We start from the raw sequence: 15,065 nt of genomic DNA on the forward strand, positions 1-15,065 counted from the left end.
ACACGGGGGTGTGAAAAGATGCAGAGTAGCACGCCATTATATAGTTTGTATTTCTGTCTTAGAGGTACATAGATATAAATAACTTCAAGATTATACCTAATATAATAACAAAACATATCTAAAAATATTAAATGGTGATGATTTTTGCATCTTACCTTGGGTATAATGTATTTAATTGTAAGTTTACATAATTTAATGTTTAATAATGCATGTATTTCATTACTGGCCCACAAAACTCCTGAAATTTCAACCACCAGCCCTCATGACTGGTAGAGGCCACTCAGGAAACAAGGCGTAACGATGGCGCTGAGCTTCTCCGCAGAGATCTTGAAAGCAACGAAATGTCATTGTGAGAAGTGAGTTTAGTAAACTGTGTGTTTATCAACAATAGACCCCACCGATCCGGTGGGTGGCACATTTGGAGAATTTTTCCGCTCATCCTTGGCGATTGTGTGTATGCTTGGGGAGGTGTGTGCAAATTGCAGAGAGCAGTTTAAAGTGAATAGCTGCACCTCCTAAAAGAACACAATTTTCACACCATCCAAAGCATGTCTTTCAAAGATGCCCATTTCTTTTTTGCCTTTAACATTTAAGGAGCTGTCCTTCTGGGCTTGTTTTTGTCAGGTTTATGTCAAACTGCTTTTCCCCAAACTTCTGTGTTCACTGCCACATTCCCTATAATCCCTCCCTATACTGACTGGCTGTGGTTATTACCTTTTATATGAAGGCTCTGTGTTGAAAGCCAGTTATGAGTTTCTGTCCCAGTGGATCATATGATGAAGTTGAAGTGGGCTATCATCCAAAGCTGAATAATGGCCTCAGATGGGGAATACAGAAGTGCCACGGATTATTGATAGAGTCATATCTGCAGTTCTGCTGACAAATTTGATGTCTCCTTTGCTAGGTTTCTAATATTAAGAAATATTTCTGGTAGCATATCATCCCACTGAGTCATTTGGAGGAAGACGATGAGTTAGATTTCCAATTGTTTATTCCAATAACCCTGATAATATGCACAAGATCTAAACAATATAGTACAACCAAACAATTAAGCAGAAATGTAGGTCCATATTAAATTTATAGAAAATAATGGTAGCAAAATCTAGTTTCACTGTCTAAATAATGCATACATCCTGAAAAGTTAGCAATTATTTTATAAGCTCTTGAGGCAGAAATGGAAAGACAGTCTTTAAAAGAGTACATTGTTTTGTTTTGTTTTGCTTTGTTGCTGACAAGTAGACTGATGCACCTGCACACCTAAGCGACATAGTTACCATTCAGAATTATTTTCTAGCTTGGCATATATTTTTAATTTGTTTTTTAATGCCACTCTATGACAAAACTAGTGTGGAAAAAAATCTCTTTTTGACATTATAAAATGCTATTTTAAAGACCTAGTGCTGACATCTCCCAGGAAACCCTGAAAAATCATTCCATTTAGAACTTCCTTATGCTGTATTATTTATTCATTTTTAGATTGTCATCATGATATCTTATTATAAGTTTAGAAATTATTGTGATATCACAAATAAAGAATCAACTCTCACAAAGCAAGATAAATATGAGGTTAACAATATGGCTAAGATTGACTAAGGCTAATGTTTGTGTGGGAAATTGAGTAGTCTTACATTTTTTTCTCTTTTCCTTACAGTATAACTAGGCAGCTACTGGAAAAAAGAGCATCGAAATATTATAGAACACATAGTTTTTCTCGTCAGAAAGCACAACTCTTCAGTTAATGTAAGTTACACAAGCCTCATTTTCCTCCCCCTCCTACTCTTCATCTTCCCTTTACTCCAACCAGATTATAGTTCTTACACCCTCATATGGTTAGAAACAAAACTGATGATATGAAAAAAATTTTGATTTGCTTAATTTCTATGTGCTCACAAATTTCTTGGCATTGTGCACATACGTATGTGTGCACACACGTTTGTGTGTCTATTATTTTCCTTAGATCTCTGGTTCTAGTTCATACCTCAGTAGCATACAATAACTTTTTAATCAGTGCAAGTTTCTTATGAATGTAATTTATTTATAGTCAGAATTAAAAATGTGACAGTGATAGAGACTTAGAGTTCTCCACTGATTCTGCCTCTCCGGGTACATTCAGCACCAGCACAAAATCTGTTCTCTGGTACAAGCTGTTGAAAAGTGGATGAAAATAAGCCTGCTTAAAAATTAGGGAAAATGGAAGGGTGCCTGGGTGGCTCAGTCAGTTAAGCATCCGACTTTTGGTTTGGGCTCAGGTCATGATCTCAGAGTCTTGCGATCGAGCCCTGCATGGACTCTGTGCTCAGCGGGGAGTCTGCTTAAGATTCTCTCTCTCGCTCTCCTTCTGCACTTCCTTCCTGTTCTCTCTTTCTCAAATAAATAAATAAATCTTTCAAAAAATTTAGGGGAATTGGAAGCAATAAAAATATTACATTTCCTATCGTTTAAATTTGATATCATTTTAAAATAAAATTTGTCGGAAGATTCTAAAGAAAAGCATTACTTAGTGTCATGGTGTGCATGGCACTGTGTCAGGCAAGGTTTGTTCAGGTTGAGTTCACTCTGTAAAGTTGGTAAATTAGGTGGAGGGAAGAGAGGCGTGTTTGACAAGAGGATTATTACATGATCACTTTTTATTACTTGATTTCGTTATTGTGATGGTTTTATGTTAGCCAAGAATTTTGTATCCTTCAGGTACATATAATGCCACAAATAATACAGGTGCTTTGCTGGCAATGACCTAGTAGAATGAGATAATGATTCTAAAAGAGAACCACAGTCTATCTAATTCACATTGTGTCTGCTTCCAAAATATTGGCGGTGCCTTAACACAAATAAAGAAAATGCAAAATAGGAAATCTCAAGATAAACACAGAGTGAATAGATAGCCAGCTTATTAAGTGAATAAATTTTTCTCTGTTTTTTTTTTTTTTTTGGCAGGTAAGGTGGAAATTAGTGAATTCAGTTCAGCACATTTGCAGAACTGGATGTGTGTAAGGAATAAAGGCAAGCATTTCAGATGACACAAGGATGAGTAACGTGAAGTCATTTTTATCAACTGAAACAGAAAGCAAGTTTACCTGTAGAGAAAAACTTTCCTAAAACCTTAACGTTGGTGCCTTGGTATATGGGACACTGTATATATGGAGTATTTGCAGTCACTTCTACCACAGTTGGGTCAAAAGAAAGAGACATTTTAAAATTTATTACTGGTTGCATAGTAGGTTCTCAGTAACAACATCTGTTGAATAAATTGGTGAATAGACAAGTGTTTGAGTAATTCATGTAAGTGTGTATGTATACGTATGTGTGCATATATAATTTATTTATTAAAACTGATGACATATAGTGAGTCAATGGTTTTTGGGACAGATAATATATTAAAGCATTTTTTAATTTAAAAATATAGAAAAATTCTGATAGAAATGAGGGAAAATAAATATTTTATCTGTTCATTAAATCCCTTTTCTGAAATTTGAAAATGCTTAAGTAAGTCTTAGCAGGAAGTGATTGAAAATATATTGATGATTGAAATATCTATGTCAATTAACTTTGGTTAAGTTAAGCTATAGTGATAAATCGCCCCCAAATTTTAGTAACTTGCAAAATTAAAGATATTATATACTCATGTTCACATGGATTGAAGGCTGGCCAGGGTTCTGCCCTGGGTCCTCCTAAGGCTGCAGGTAGAGCCCCTATTTAGAGCTGCATATGATGTCAGAGAAGAAGGAATCAGAAGGAATCAAAGTTCTGCCTGGAAGTACCACAAGTCATTTTACACACACATTGTATTGCCCAAAGCAAGTCGTATGACCAGTCTTGATATGACTTGGGTGGGAAGGATAACTCTCCCACAAAATAGGCCCAACGGGTTAAGTAGCAACTATTGTTAAGATAATCTATTCTATCGTACTGCAAATACTTACTTTGATAAATACACATTGATGGATAAAAAGTGTCATAGACCCATTGTTGCACAAATGGGTACGAAGACTCTAAGGGATCCTTCCCCAAACTTACCAGGACACAGACTATTTTAAATTTTTGAAAGAAAGCCAATGACGTCTGTTGGACACAGCACAAATTACTAGCTAGAGATCACACTTTTAATATAAGCGAGCAATTCTCTTTTCAATGATGTCTTTCTGGCGCAGCTGAGTTTTTGGTGGTTGCTGTTTTGCAGTGTGGGAAAATCAGTTGAAATCGGAAAGGTGGGTGTGTAATCTGATTCCATGATTTAAGGAGTCACATACATCCCATGAGTCCCTAACTGTGGTGGCTGAAGCATGAAATAAACCTATTTTTTTTTCAATTCGTGAGTATTTTTATTTTTTCAAGTAGCTATCCTAAGTTGTTAAGATATAAATAATTGGTAAATTGTTTAGACCTAACTACTTAATGCATGGAACTATTAGGTATTTACTTTGGCTGAGGGTTGCCATAAAACAAACAAACAAAAAACCACTGATAACACTTAAGAACACCTTGAACTGAGAAAGTATGGGAACCTCTATGCTGGCTTTAAATGTTAGTTGAAGACGTGCTCTTCTCTTGGAAATTTTGAGTCAGATTTGTATTTTACCCTAAAGTGGAAATCCATCTGTTTCAGCTTATCTGTAGGAAATAAGTACATCTGTAGATAACCGTGTAATTGAATTCGATATTTATCATTCAGCATAAGATGGACACCTGCAAATCAAAACAAATGGTAGCAATATCGAAATGGTACTTAGCAACCCTAGGTGCATAAACAATTCTCTTAAAAACAAACAAACAAACTTGGAATTAACTCAAGAAGTTGCAAAAGTACCTGATTGGCATCTCAGAGTTTAATGTATTGCTAACAGAATTCTTTATTTTAAAGTTTGTTTGTTTGTTTTTTTTTAAGATTTTACTTATTTATTTGACAGAGAGAGATACAGTGAGAGAAGGAACACAAACAGGGGGAGTGAGAGTGGGAGAAGCAGGCTTCTGGCTGAGCGGGGACCCCGATGCGGGCCTCGATCCCAGGACCCTGGGATCATGACGTGAGCCAAAGGCAGATGCTTAACAACTGAGCCACCCAGGCACCCTTGGAGTTCTTCATTTTAAAAGGGGTCTTAGTGAATACCTCCACAGGGCGGGTAGCATGAAGGTTTTTCACGGATTAAAATGTGTTTTTGATATCTACTTGTCTTGTGGAATGTATATATCCCACTATATAGGTCAATTCTCATATTGCTTTATCTCCTATATGCTGACAAATCAATAGTACCTAAGGTTTGTTGAAATTTCCTCGATAAGCGAACATCCCATAAAACACAGACTAGATGTGAGAGATGCTTCCTGTCACCATGCAGTCGTCTGAGCACGGGTGCACGTGTAGGGGGACTTCCATCCCGGGTTTTTCAGATGTTCTTAACATACTGGTTGATCCTCCTTATTATCATTAGCTCATGTGATTTCCACTTATTTTAACAACTGTAAAGATTGAAATGCACACATAATGTTTAAAGACTACATATATGTAGGAGTGAATTGGACTTTAAAGTTTATGTGTCCTAGGCAATAGCGACTTAGAGTTGTTGAAGATGTTTACACCACACTCACGTGCATATTGATTGCCTATTGTTGCTCAAGGCTCTCAGAGCAAAATGGAAATATGGCACGCTCTAGTTTTGGAGACAAATGTTCAATTTAATAATCCTATTCAATGAAAGGAGTTACACACACACAAAAAGAAATAACTTTGCTTTGAGAATGCATCAAGGGAGAAATTACAAGTCAACACCTTAGCTGGACTTAAGACATACCTGAGAATCTTCTAGATGGATAAGCCTGTGGTGACCAAGATGAGTCATTGAAACAGAGCACTGATGTTTTCATAGACAGGAATGGCTGAGGAACAAGGATGTAGGTGGCGGGCCGCATGGCATTCGGTGTGGCTAGCCTATAGGGTTTGTGTTGGAGACTGACAAGAATATGTATCTAGAAAGAAAGGCAAAAACTGAAATATAAATTTATGTATGTATTCGTGCAAATATTTGATATTCACTTTAATGCAATGGTGGGCCACAGAAGGGTCTTAAGAAGGGGGTAATTAATCATATTTGTAATGTAGAAATAACAGTCTCATCACTTACAAAAACTGAAAAGGAGAGAGCAACAGAGACAGAAATAACTTCCAAGTTCCCTGTCAAACCGGAAGTTCTCTTACTTAGATGCCCTATCATTTGGCTCAGTATCTAATGGGAATCCGGAAATGATCAGACCTCTCAGGTTTATCGGGCACATCTTTGGCTCAGTGGGCATGGCTATTATATATTGTGCTTTCAATTCCTATCCTGGAGAGCTGCTCAAGTCAATAAAATTTCAAAGGTAATAAATAACAAGTCCTGTGTACATAAACAAAATTAGGAGGGATGATAGTTTTGCCTTGTCCCTGCTCAACATCAGGGTTGGAAAATACCCTTAAGCTAATAGAAAAGAGGGTTTTTCAAATTGTGTCAGTTTAAATCAAATGTACATGAAAGAGAAGAAAAAGGAACCCAAACAAGTTTTGTGAGCAGGAGAAGAATCTAAATGCCGATTGCTTGGATCATTATTTTGTTAGCACTCATTTTTGCTGTGATCATAAAAAGTTTAAAAATTAATTAACACTTAAACCATTACCTTTGGCAAACAAATTTAATGTTTTTTAGCATCTTGGAACTATAATAATGAAAAGAATTGATCAAAGCTTTATGTGTGTTCTATATTTTTACCTTAAACTTTTTTGTCATCAATTTTATCTAGATGTCTAAAGGTTAGCTTTAAAAATGTGTTAAGCTTTTTGAATCACCTTTAATTTTTATTTCCCATTGTACTACCTAATGAAAGCAGAAAAGTATTTGGAACATAAATAACTAACACTACCATCCTATCTACATTGTTCTGAAATTTCACTGTGTCAATAAGACCACTAAACATTGAATGCCAGAAGAAAAATAGAGAAAATGTTGCTCCTAACTTGAATAGATTTCTGAATAGATTTTTAAATCCTCTTATAGACCTGTAAATTCATAACTCATACATATATGTGGGACAATGTTTTGAATGTCTTGGATCTCTATCTTGTAAATTCAAATTCCATACTGGAAATCAACCTAGCTGCTTAAGATTATTGAGAAGTGAAGGGAAGCAGGTTTGTCTTGAGTTTATAGGGATTCATAGACTGGCCCGCACAAGTTACAAGTATCCTAAGGTCTCTTTCTTGGTAGAGACTATAAATCTTTCCTTAGGTGATTTGATTTATACACTATTTTCGACAAATAAGATATTCTTGATCATTTCATCAAACTAAACAAAGATATATAAAATGAAACATATATAGAATAGGGCATGTAAATGTATATTTCATGTATTATATATATCTTAATACACATATACATTTAATTGAGATGCTTTTATTTTTTTATTTTTATTTTATTTATTTTATTTATTTATTTTTTTTTAAGATTTTATTTATTTATTTGACAGAGAGACACAGCAAGAGAGGCAACACAAGCAGGGGGAGTGGGAGAGAGAGAAGCAGGCTTACCGCAGAGCAGGGAGCCTGATGCGGGGCTCGATCCCAGGACCCTGGGATCATGACCTGAGCTGAAGGCAGACGCTTAACGACTGAGCCACCCAGGCGACCCATTTTATTTTTTTATTTTTTTAATTTTATTATGTTATGTTAATCACCATACATTACATCATTAGTTTTTGATGTAGTGTTCCATGATTCATTGTTTGCGTATAACACCCAGTACTCCATGCAGTACGTGCCCTCTTTAATACCCATCACCGGGCTAACCCATTCCCCCACCCCCCTCCCCTCTAGAACCCTCAGTTTGTTTCTCAGAGTCCATAGTCTCTCATGGTTCGTCTCCCCCTCTGATTTCCCCCGCTTCATTCTTCCCCTCCTGCTATCTTCTTCTTTTTTTTTTAACATATAATGTATTATTTGTTTCCGAGGTACAGATCTGAGATTCAACAGTCTTACACAATTCACAGCACTCACCATAGCACATACCCTCCCCAGTGTCTATCACCCAGCCACCCCATCCCTCCCACCCCGTATGCATTTCTTCTTGATTCCCCATCATACATGCTTTTTCTATTTCTTGCTCTAGTACCTTTCTTATATTTCTTTTCCTCTGCTCCTTTTCACTTTTCTAGTCTTTCTCTACTGTAATATAGTAGACCATTAAAAAAGCAGGATAAGTACATTTACAGCTTTCTTCCTGCTGCCCGTGGGGTGCTATAAATGCACAAACTGGATATAATTGAAGCACATATTAACTTACCTTCTGTTGTACAGGAAGAACATAAGCAGGCTGTTAATGTGCACTCTGTTGAAACTCTTAACTTGGGGGATGAGAATTAGCTTGCGGTAGTAATTTGGTAAGCACCTGGGAAAATTGCAAGCTTCATTTCTTGCAACGTGGAATATGATTAAAAAGAGAATATATTATTATCATGGGCACCATTAAAAAATGTGTAGACAGCATTCTATGATGTTAAAATGGAAATTGGAAGTTGCACTCAAATGTTGAAGATGCTGCATGTTAATTACTGTCTACCACAGTGCACTGCAAGTGCAATTCAATTATTTGCTTTGTCAAGCAATATTTTGATTAACCTGAACTTTAATTTTGTGCATCTAGTGTTTTCATATTGTGATAAAACATCGGAAGGGTACGTCACCCTGCCAAGATCTCTCTGAAACCACCAGAAATGGATTCACTACCATAGGAATCCACATCTAAATCTAGATACAAAACATTTCTCAAATTAAGGGAATTTCTTTTTAAATATCAAATAGGGAGTTTTTGGAAAATCTAATCAACACTGTAGCGTTATGCTGGACACTTGTAAAAACTCTCGTTCTTCCCCACACGTTTCTGAAGTAGGCGTTGTTGTGCCCATGCTTGATTTAAAGAAACTGGCTGAGAGAAGGTAAGTCAGGTACACAAGGTTACCCAGCTAGTTCTTATACTGAGGCTTACCTTCATCCGAAACTCAAGCTCTCAGAGATACAACCTCCCTGGGTTTTAAATCTTATTTGCTAACTTTGGGATTTTAGAGGAAGAGTCTGGATTGTTCCTGTTTTATATTTTACAGTATTTTCCCACAACCTAGGGCGATATAAATAATATATTGAAAAAGCATGACTTATTTGCAATATGGGACTCACATTTGGTTAATCATTTTAATGGTTAGTGAATAAATGACCTTTTATTTGCTGATTACTCAGTTCTACTTAAAGTCAGTAGCCACAACTGACGAAATATTTGATTGCTTGGCTTCTGGCCAAACTGGCTGCAAAGAAATGATAATGATCTGTCCTGTATTTAGTTTGGTCAATTAATTCTGTTATGGAAAATGATATAATCATGTACTTTTACATTTAACTAGGATAACCAAAATGATGCAAAACATAATTTCTCTAGTCATGCTTTCGACAAAACTTGTTTTGAGCATCTACCAATTATCTCCCAAACTACTTGGTTATAAAGATGAAATGATGGACATGATCTCTTTTTTCTAAAGAAATCCATAGTTTAGCTGTGTAAACAGACATGTAAATGGTCCATCATGTAAAAATGCTCTTAATGATATGAGATAAGACAGAACAAAATGTTAATTGACCACAGAGGAGAGACTCAGTAACTCTGCCAGAGAGATGAGGTCAACCCAAGGGAAGAATTGGGTCATGCGTGAGGATCAGGATGTGGTGCAGAGAGCGGGTTGCAGAGGGTTATGGAACAGCTGCTAGAGAGCAGTGTAGCTTGTTTCAGGTGAGGGGGAGGGTGTTTGATGAGAACGAGGAGAAATCTAGTGCACATATTTAATACCAAGTCCCTATTGTACACATCCATATATTCATGCCCACATGTACCGATAGCAAGTGTCTTGGTTTTTTCTATTTGTCTCTGGTTAGGTATGTTACTCTTTATACATACAACCAAACGAGAAAAGTGTGTGTATGAGTGCATGCATAAGTGTGTGTGCTCATGTTCCCTTAAAACCGTGGTGGTAGTGATTCTTTAAAAGTGGAGTTTAAGAAAAAAACAAATAAACAAAGGAAAGAAAAGAGAGAAAAACAAAAAAAAACACTCTTAACCATAGAGAACAAATGGATGGTTACCAGAGGGGGATGGGTGAAATAGATGATGGGGATTACGAGTATCCAAGACCACTTACTTTCCCCAGTGGGCCTGGGAAACCCTCAGCTCTATTAAGGAAGGGTCTTGGTGAGGACAGCAGTTTAGAATAGGTCCGAAGACTTTGCTTCATAACATCCTCTCTGGTCCTTTTCTGTGTTCATAGTTTTGTACAGATTTGTTTTTCAGTGTTGGGTAGCAAGGGGCGTGTTCTTTTTTAAGAGAAAGAAAAATTTTAATTGTCATTCCCTCTCCCTGTTCTGTGAAAGTCCTCATACTGAGAAATTTGTATATTTTATATTAAATCATTTCCTATTGAAAAAAAGAAAAAGAGTACACTTATCTTGATGAGCACTGAATAATATGTGGAATTGTTGAATCACAACCATGTATGCCTGAAGTGAATATAACACTGTATATTAATTACACTTGAATTAAAATTTAAAAAATTAAGCCCATGGGCTCCTGGGTGGCTCAGTCGTGGAGTGTCTGACTCTTGATTTCAGTTCAGGTCATGATCTCAGGATCCTGGGATCCAGCCCCGGCTTGGGGCTTCCTGCTCAGCGGGGAGTCTGCTTCTCCACCTCTGCCCCTCACCCTGCTGGTGCCCTTTCTCTCTCTTTCTCTCTAGCTCACTCTCTCTCTCTCAAATAAATAAAATCTTTTTAAAAAATTAAGCCTAATAAAATTTAGTAAGACATAATGTTTTAATTCTCTATTTTTGAGCAGGATCCTTGGTATATGATTTGTTTTAGGGAATATAAATCTAGGTTCTATCATCTATCCATTAGTAAAATTCAAATTGACAAGGCTTTGATACAAAGGCATAATGTTAAAAAAAACAGTTATAGATTGGCTTATTTGAAAATTAACCAATAAATGAGTCAACATTATTTAATCTGATTCTAGGTATAATATCTAGAGCAACTTTGATCCCACTTTACAAATCTTGTATAACATTAAGTACTTAAAAATAAATAACTGAAACAAGTAAAATTTTACTTGTAGTTCATTGATATCTATCTATATTTATACTTATTTTTCTACAATCCATCTATTTCCGCCATTTTCTATTTTTTCCCCCAAATTGTAATTTTGTTGTTAAGAAAACAGTTGTATCTATAATTTTGAATTTATCGTTAAAATTTATTCATCAATCCAAGGGTAAACTTATGATGGGAATATCCAGCAAACATTCTTCAGATGTCAAATGTAAATAATGATTATAGATTTTTAAAAATGCAAAAATGTTTTTCAATAATATACCATTTAACACTAACGAGCTGCAGTATTTATCATGCTAAGAATTACAAGCTTATTGACATCATATTTTGTATATTCTATGATTTAATGAATACCTACTATCTGATCTGTTTACTACTTTTTATTGAAAGTTCTTTTCTCTTAAAAAAGATCTTATTTTTTAAAAGATTTATTTATTTTAAAGACAGCAAGCACTCTCGTGCTCAGGGCTCAATCCCACAACCCTGAGATCATGACCTGAGCCAAAACCAAGAGGTGGATGCTTAACCAACTGAGCCACTGAGACATCCCTTAAAAAAAGATCTTAAATGGTGGATCTGTATCCTGATACTAGCTTATTTCCTGGCCTACACACACGCACACACACACACACACACACACACACACACACACACACCACACGCACACACACACATATTTGACTACATGATAGGCATTCACATTGAACCAAAAATCACAACTAATATATTTAGGTAGGGAATCAGATAATTATTACAAAGTATTTTAACATATACACAGGTACATGGGTATGTCCAATATTCTCATAATGTGCCATGTTCCAAATATGTTATTCTGAATATAATAATGAAGTCACATTTTCATATAATAATAAAGTTATATTTTTCACACCACTCAGAAATCCTGGAAAGTTGTCCACCTCGTCATGCTTTCTTCCTATTCAATTAATCCTCAGTCTTTATGGAAATCAGTAACGTCACCTGGGAAACTGACCCGAATGCACAGTCTAAGCATATTTGCCCTCTTTCTCATTAAGTTTGCTGTCTGTCTAGCTCATAATGACCCCAGGTTGGGAGAGGTAATTAAGTGATTTGGTTTAATAAAAGACCTTCCTTTTTAGCTCTTGCTAACCGGCTCTCACTGAACAGCTCTCACGGGTTTACAAAATGTAAGGAAGGATCTCACATTTGCAATCAAAATAAATTAAATCCTGCAACTGAAAGTTGTTTCCCATGATAGCTCCTTTTAAACTCATCAATTGAAAGTGTAAGTTTAATAATACTTTATTTACTTATTTATTCACAAATATTGTGTCTCCACGACTATGCATACAGATACTGTGCACATATTCCTCTCCTCGTCACCACATATCTATACCCGATACGTGATTATTTACTCGTGATTAGTGTGTGATGAATAGCTATCAATCATGGGCTTTGTCATAGAATGCTCTGATGCCTTGGACTGGGACCACTTGATACCTGGCCCTGTAAAATATTAGCAGAAGGGATGCACTAAACAAGACCTTCAGAATAGAGGATACATCTCCTATCTCTTCTTATTATAATAATATTCTGTAAATTTTCTTCCCCGCACATCATGGTTTAGAAGTTGATCTAATTATTGGTGTGACTATACTTATTCTAACCTCAGATAACTTTGGTTAGGTAATAAAAAGAATTGTCAAACCTCATTAACTTTAACACACACGCATATATGCACACATGCATACACATACCGACCCCAAATATCGTATGTGAGATGATTAATAAATATAGTACTTTGGGTCTCTTTTGTCTATTTTTCTTCTGTTAGCCATGAAAACATTTATTTTTAAAATTATCATAATTTAGTAATACCATATTTGTTTATTTCAGATTTTGGAAAATGTTAGTGAATGTCATTTTAGAACTTGAGTTAATTTCACTAAATGAGAGATGACCACTCTCCATCTATAGGTGGAGGGGGAAAGAGTTCCCTTCTGTATGAATGGCTTCAGCATGCTGGATTCCCAGCACATTGGTCTCCTATAATCAATGTTCCATAGAAACTTACTATAGTTAAATACTTAAGACAATCCATTCATAGGTCTAAGATTCTTGCACACAGCAGAACTACAGTCACAAGGCTCAATCCCATCTCTCCAGTACATTGGTACCTCCACAACCCAGATTCTGAAGTGGCATAAGCACGTTGAATGGCAATGGTACTGCACTGAATAATTTCTAGCAAAAATTCATCTCTACCTGGAATCTCCAGAATATGATCTTATTTACAAACAGGGTCTCTGTAGATGTAATTGTCTAAATTAAGGTGAGGTCATACTGGAAGGGTGGGCCCTAAATTGAATGACCATTTGTCCTTATAAGAAGGCCATGGGAAGAGACACACTCATGGGAAGAAGGTCATGGGAAGATGGACGTCCAAGGGTCGCTGGCTGTCACCAGAAGATGAGAGAGAAGTATGGAACAGATTATTCCTGAGACTCCTGAATGCACTAACCCTGTCAACATATTCATTTTGGACCCTTAGAATTAATTTATGTTGTTTAAAGCCACGTATTTATGGTAATTCATGAAGGCAATCCAAGAAGACTAACACAGATTTTGATACCAAGAAGTGGGATGCTGTGGTAACTAATATCTATAAGTGTTGACGTGGCTGTGTGACTGGACAATGGTGAAAATTGGAAGAGTTTTTTGGTGTATAGAAAAACTCAATTTCCTTAGACACTGTTGGTAGAAATGTGGAAATTAAAGGCCAGTCTGGAGATGACTCAGAAGGAAGTGAAGAGGACAATAGAGAAAGTGTCTGGCCTCTTGGAGAATCCATACATTGTCATGAATGAATATAATCCCTAAAGGTGCTTCTGGTGAGGTCTTATAAAGAAATGAAGGGCGTGATATTGGACACTGGATGAAAGGTGATCCTTGTTATAAAGTGGCAGAGAACTTGGTTAAATTGTCTTCTAGTATTGGATGGAAAAGAGAACTTGTAATTAATGAGCTTGGATACTTAGTGAGGAGATTTCCAGACACCATATAGAAGGTGTGGCCTTATTTCTCCTCGATACTTATAGTAAAATGTGAGAAGAGTGAGAGAAATTTATGAAGCGTGTAATAAGCAAGAAGGAACCAGAACTTGATGATTTGGAAAATTCTCAGCCTCTCTGGTTTGAAAAAAAATGAGAAAGTATGCTCTAGAGAGAACATCAAGAGTGGACTGCCTTTTGCTAAAGAGGTAGGTTCAAGACTCACAGATGCAGTCAACTACCACAGCAGAAGCCGGGAGTAGAGATGAGGTTCCCGAGGAAGGATCTATCCCGTGTAATCCCCTTGCCATCACAGACCAGCAAGATTTTTATTTTTTATTTTGTTTTAAGATTTTATTTATTTGACAGAGAGAAAGACAGCCAGAGAGGGAACACAAGCAGGGGGAGTGGGAGAGGGAGAAGCAGGCTTCCCGCGGAGCAGGGAGCCCGATGCGGGGCTCGATCCCAGGACCCTGGGATCATGACCTGAGCCGAAGGCAGATGCTTAACGACTGAGCCACCCAGGCGCCCCCCAACAAGATTTTTAAATGTTGAATCAACAAAACCACTGCCAACTTGAATTGCAAAGGAAAGAGGATGAAAAGAAGGAAGCAGGCTGCTCAGGGGCCTGGGGAGAAGACCTCCTTGAACACAAAGTAGAGGCTGACTGGGGCTTCATGGGTCCAGTGAGCAGATCAAGCCACAGGGAATGGTTATCAGGCCTTGAAACCTGAAGAAAATTGCCCTGCAGAGTCTTAGCCTTGCTTTGGATGCGTGTCTCCTTTATTTTTTCCATTTCCTCTCTTGTGGAATGGGAATATCTATCCTATGCCTTTCCCTTTGTTGTATTTTGGAAGAAGATAACTCAT

At 36.7% G+C, this 15,065-nt stretch overlaps 1 pseudogene; it reads left to right on the forward strand.

The window, feature by feature from the left end:
* Positions 1-300: 300 nt before the first annotated feature.
* The window catches only part of LOC144379876 (steroid hormone receptor ERR1-like), a 140,156-nt pseudogene continuing 125,391 nt past the window's right edge, over positions 301-15,065 (forward strand).

The sequence above is a fragment of the Halichoerus grypus genome, chromosome 13 (assembly GCF_964656455.1).
Source record: "Halichoerus grypus chromosome 13, mHalGry1.hap1.1, whole genome shotgun sequence".
In the NCBI taxonomy this organism is placed as follows: Eukaryota; Metazoa; Chordata; class Mammalia; order Carnivora; family Phocidae; genus Halichoerus; species Halichoerus grypus.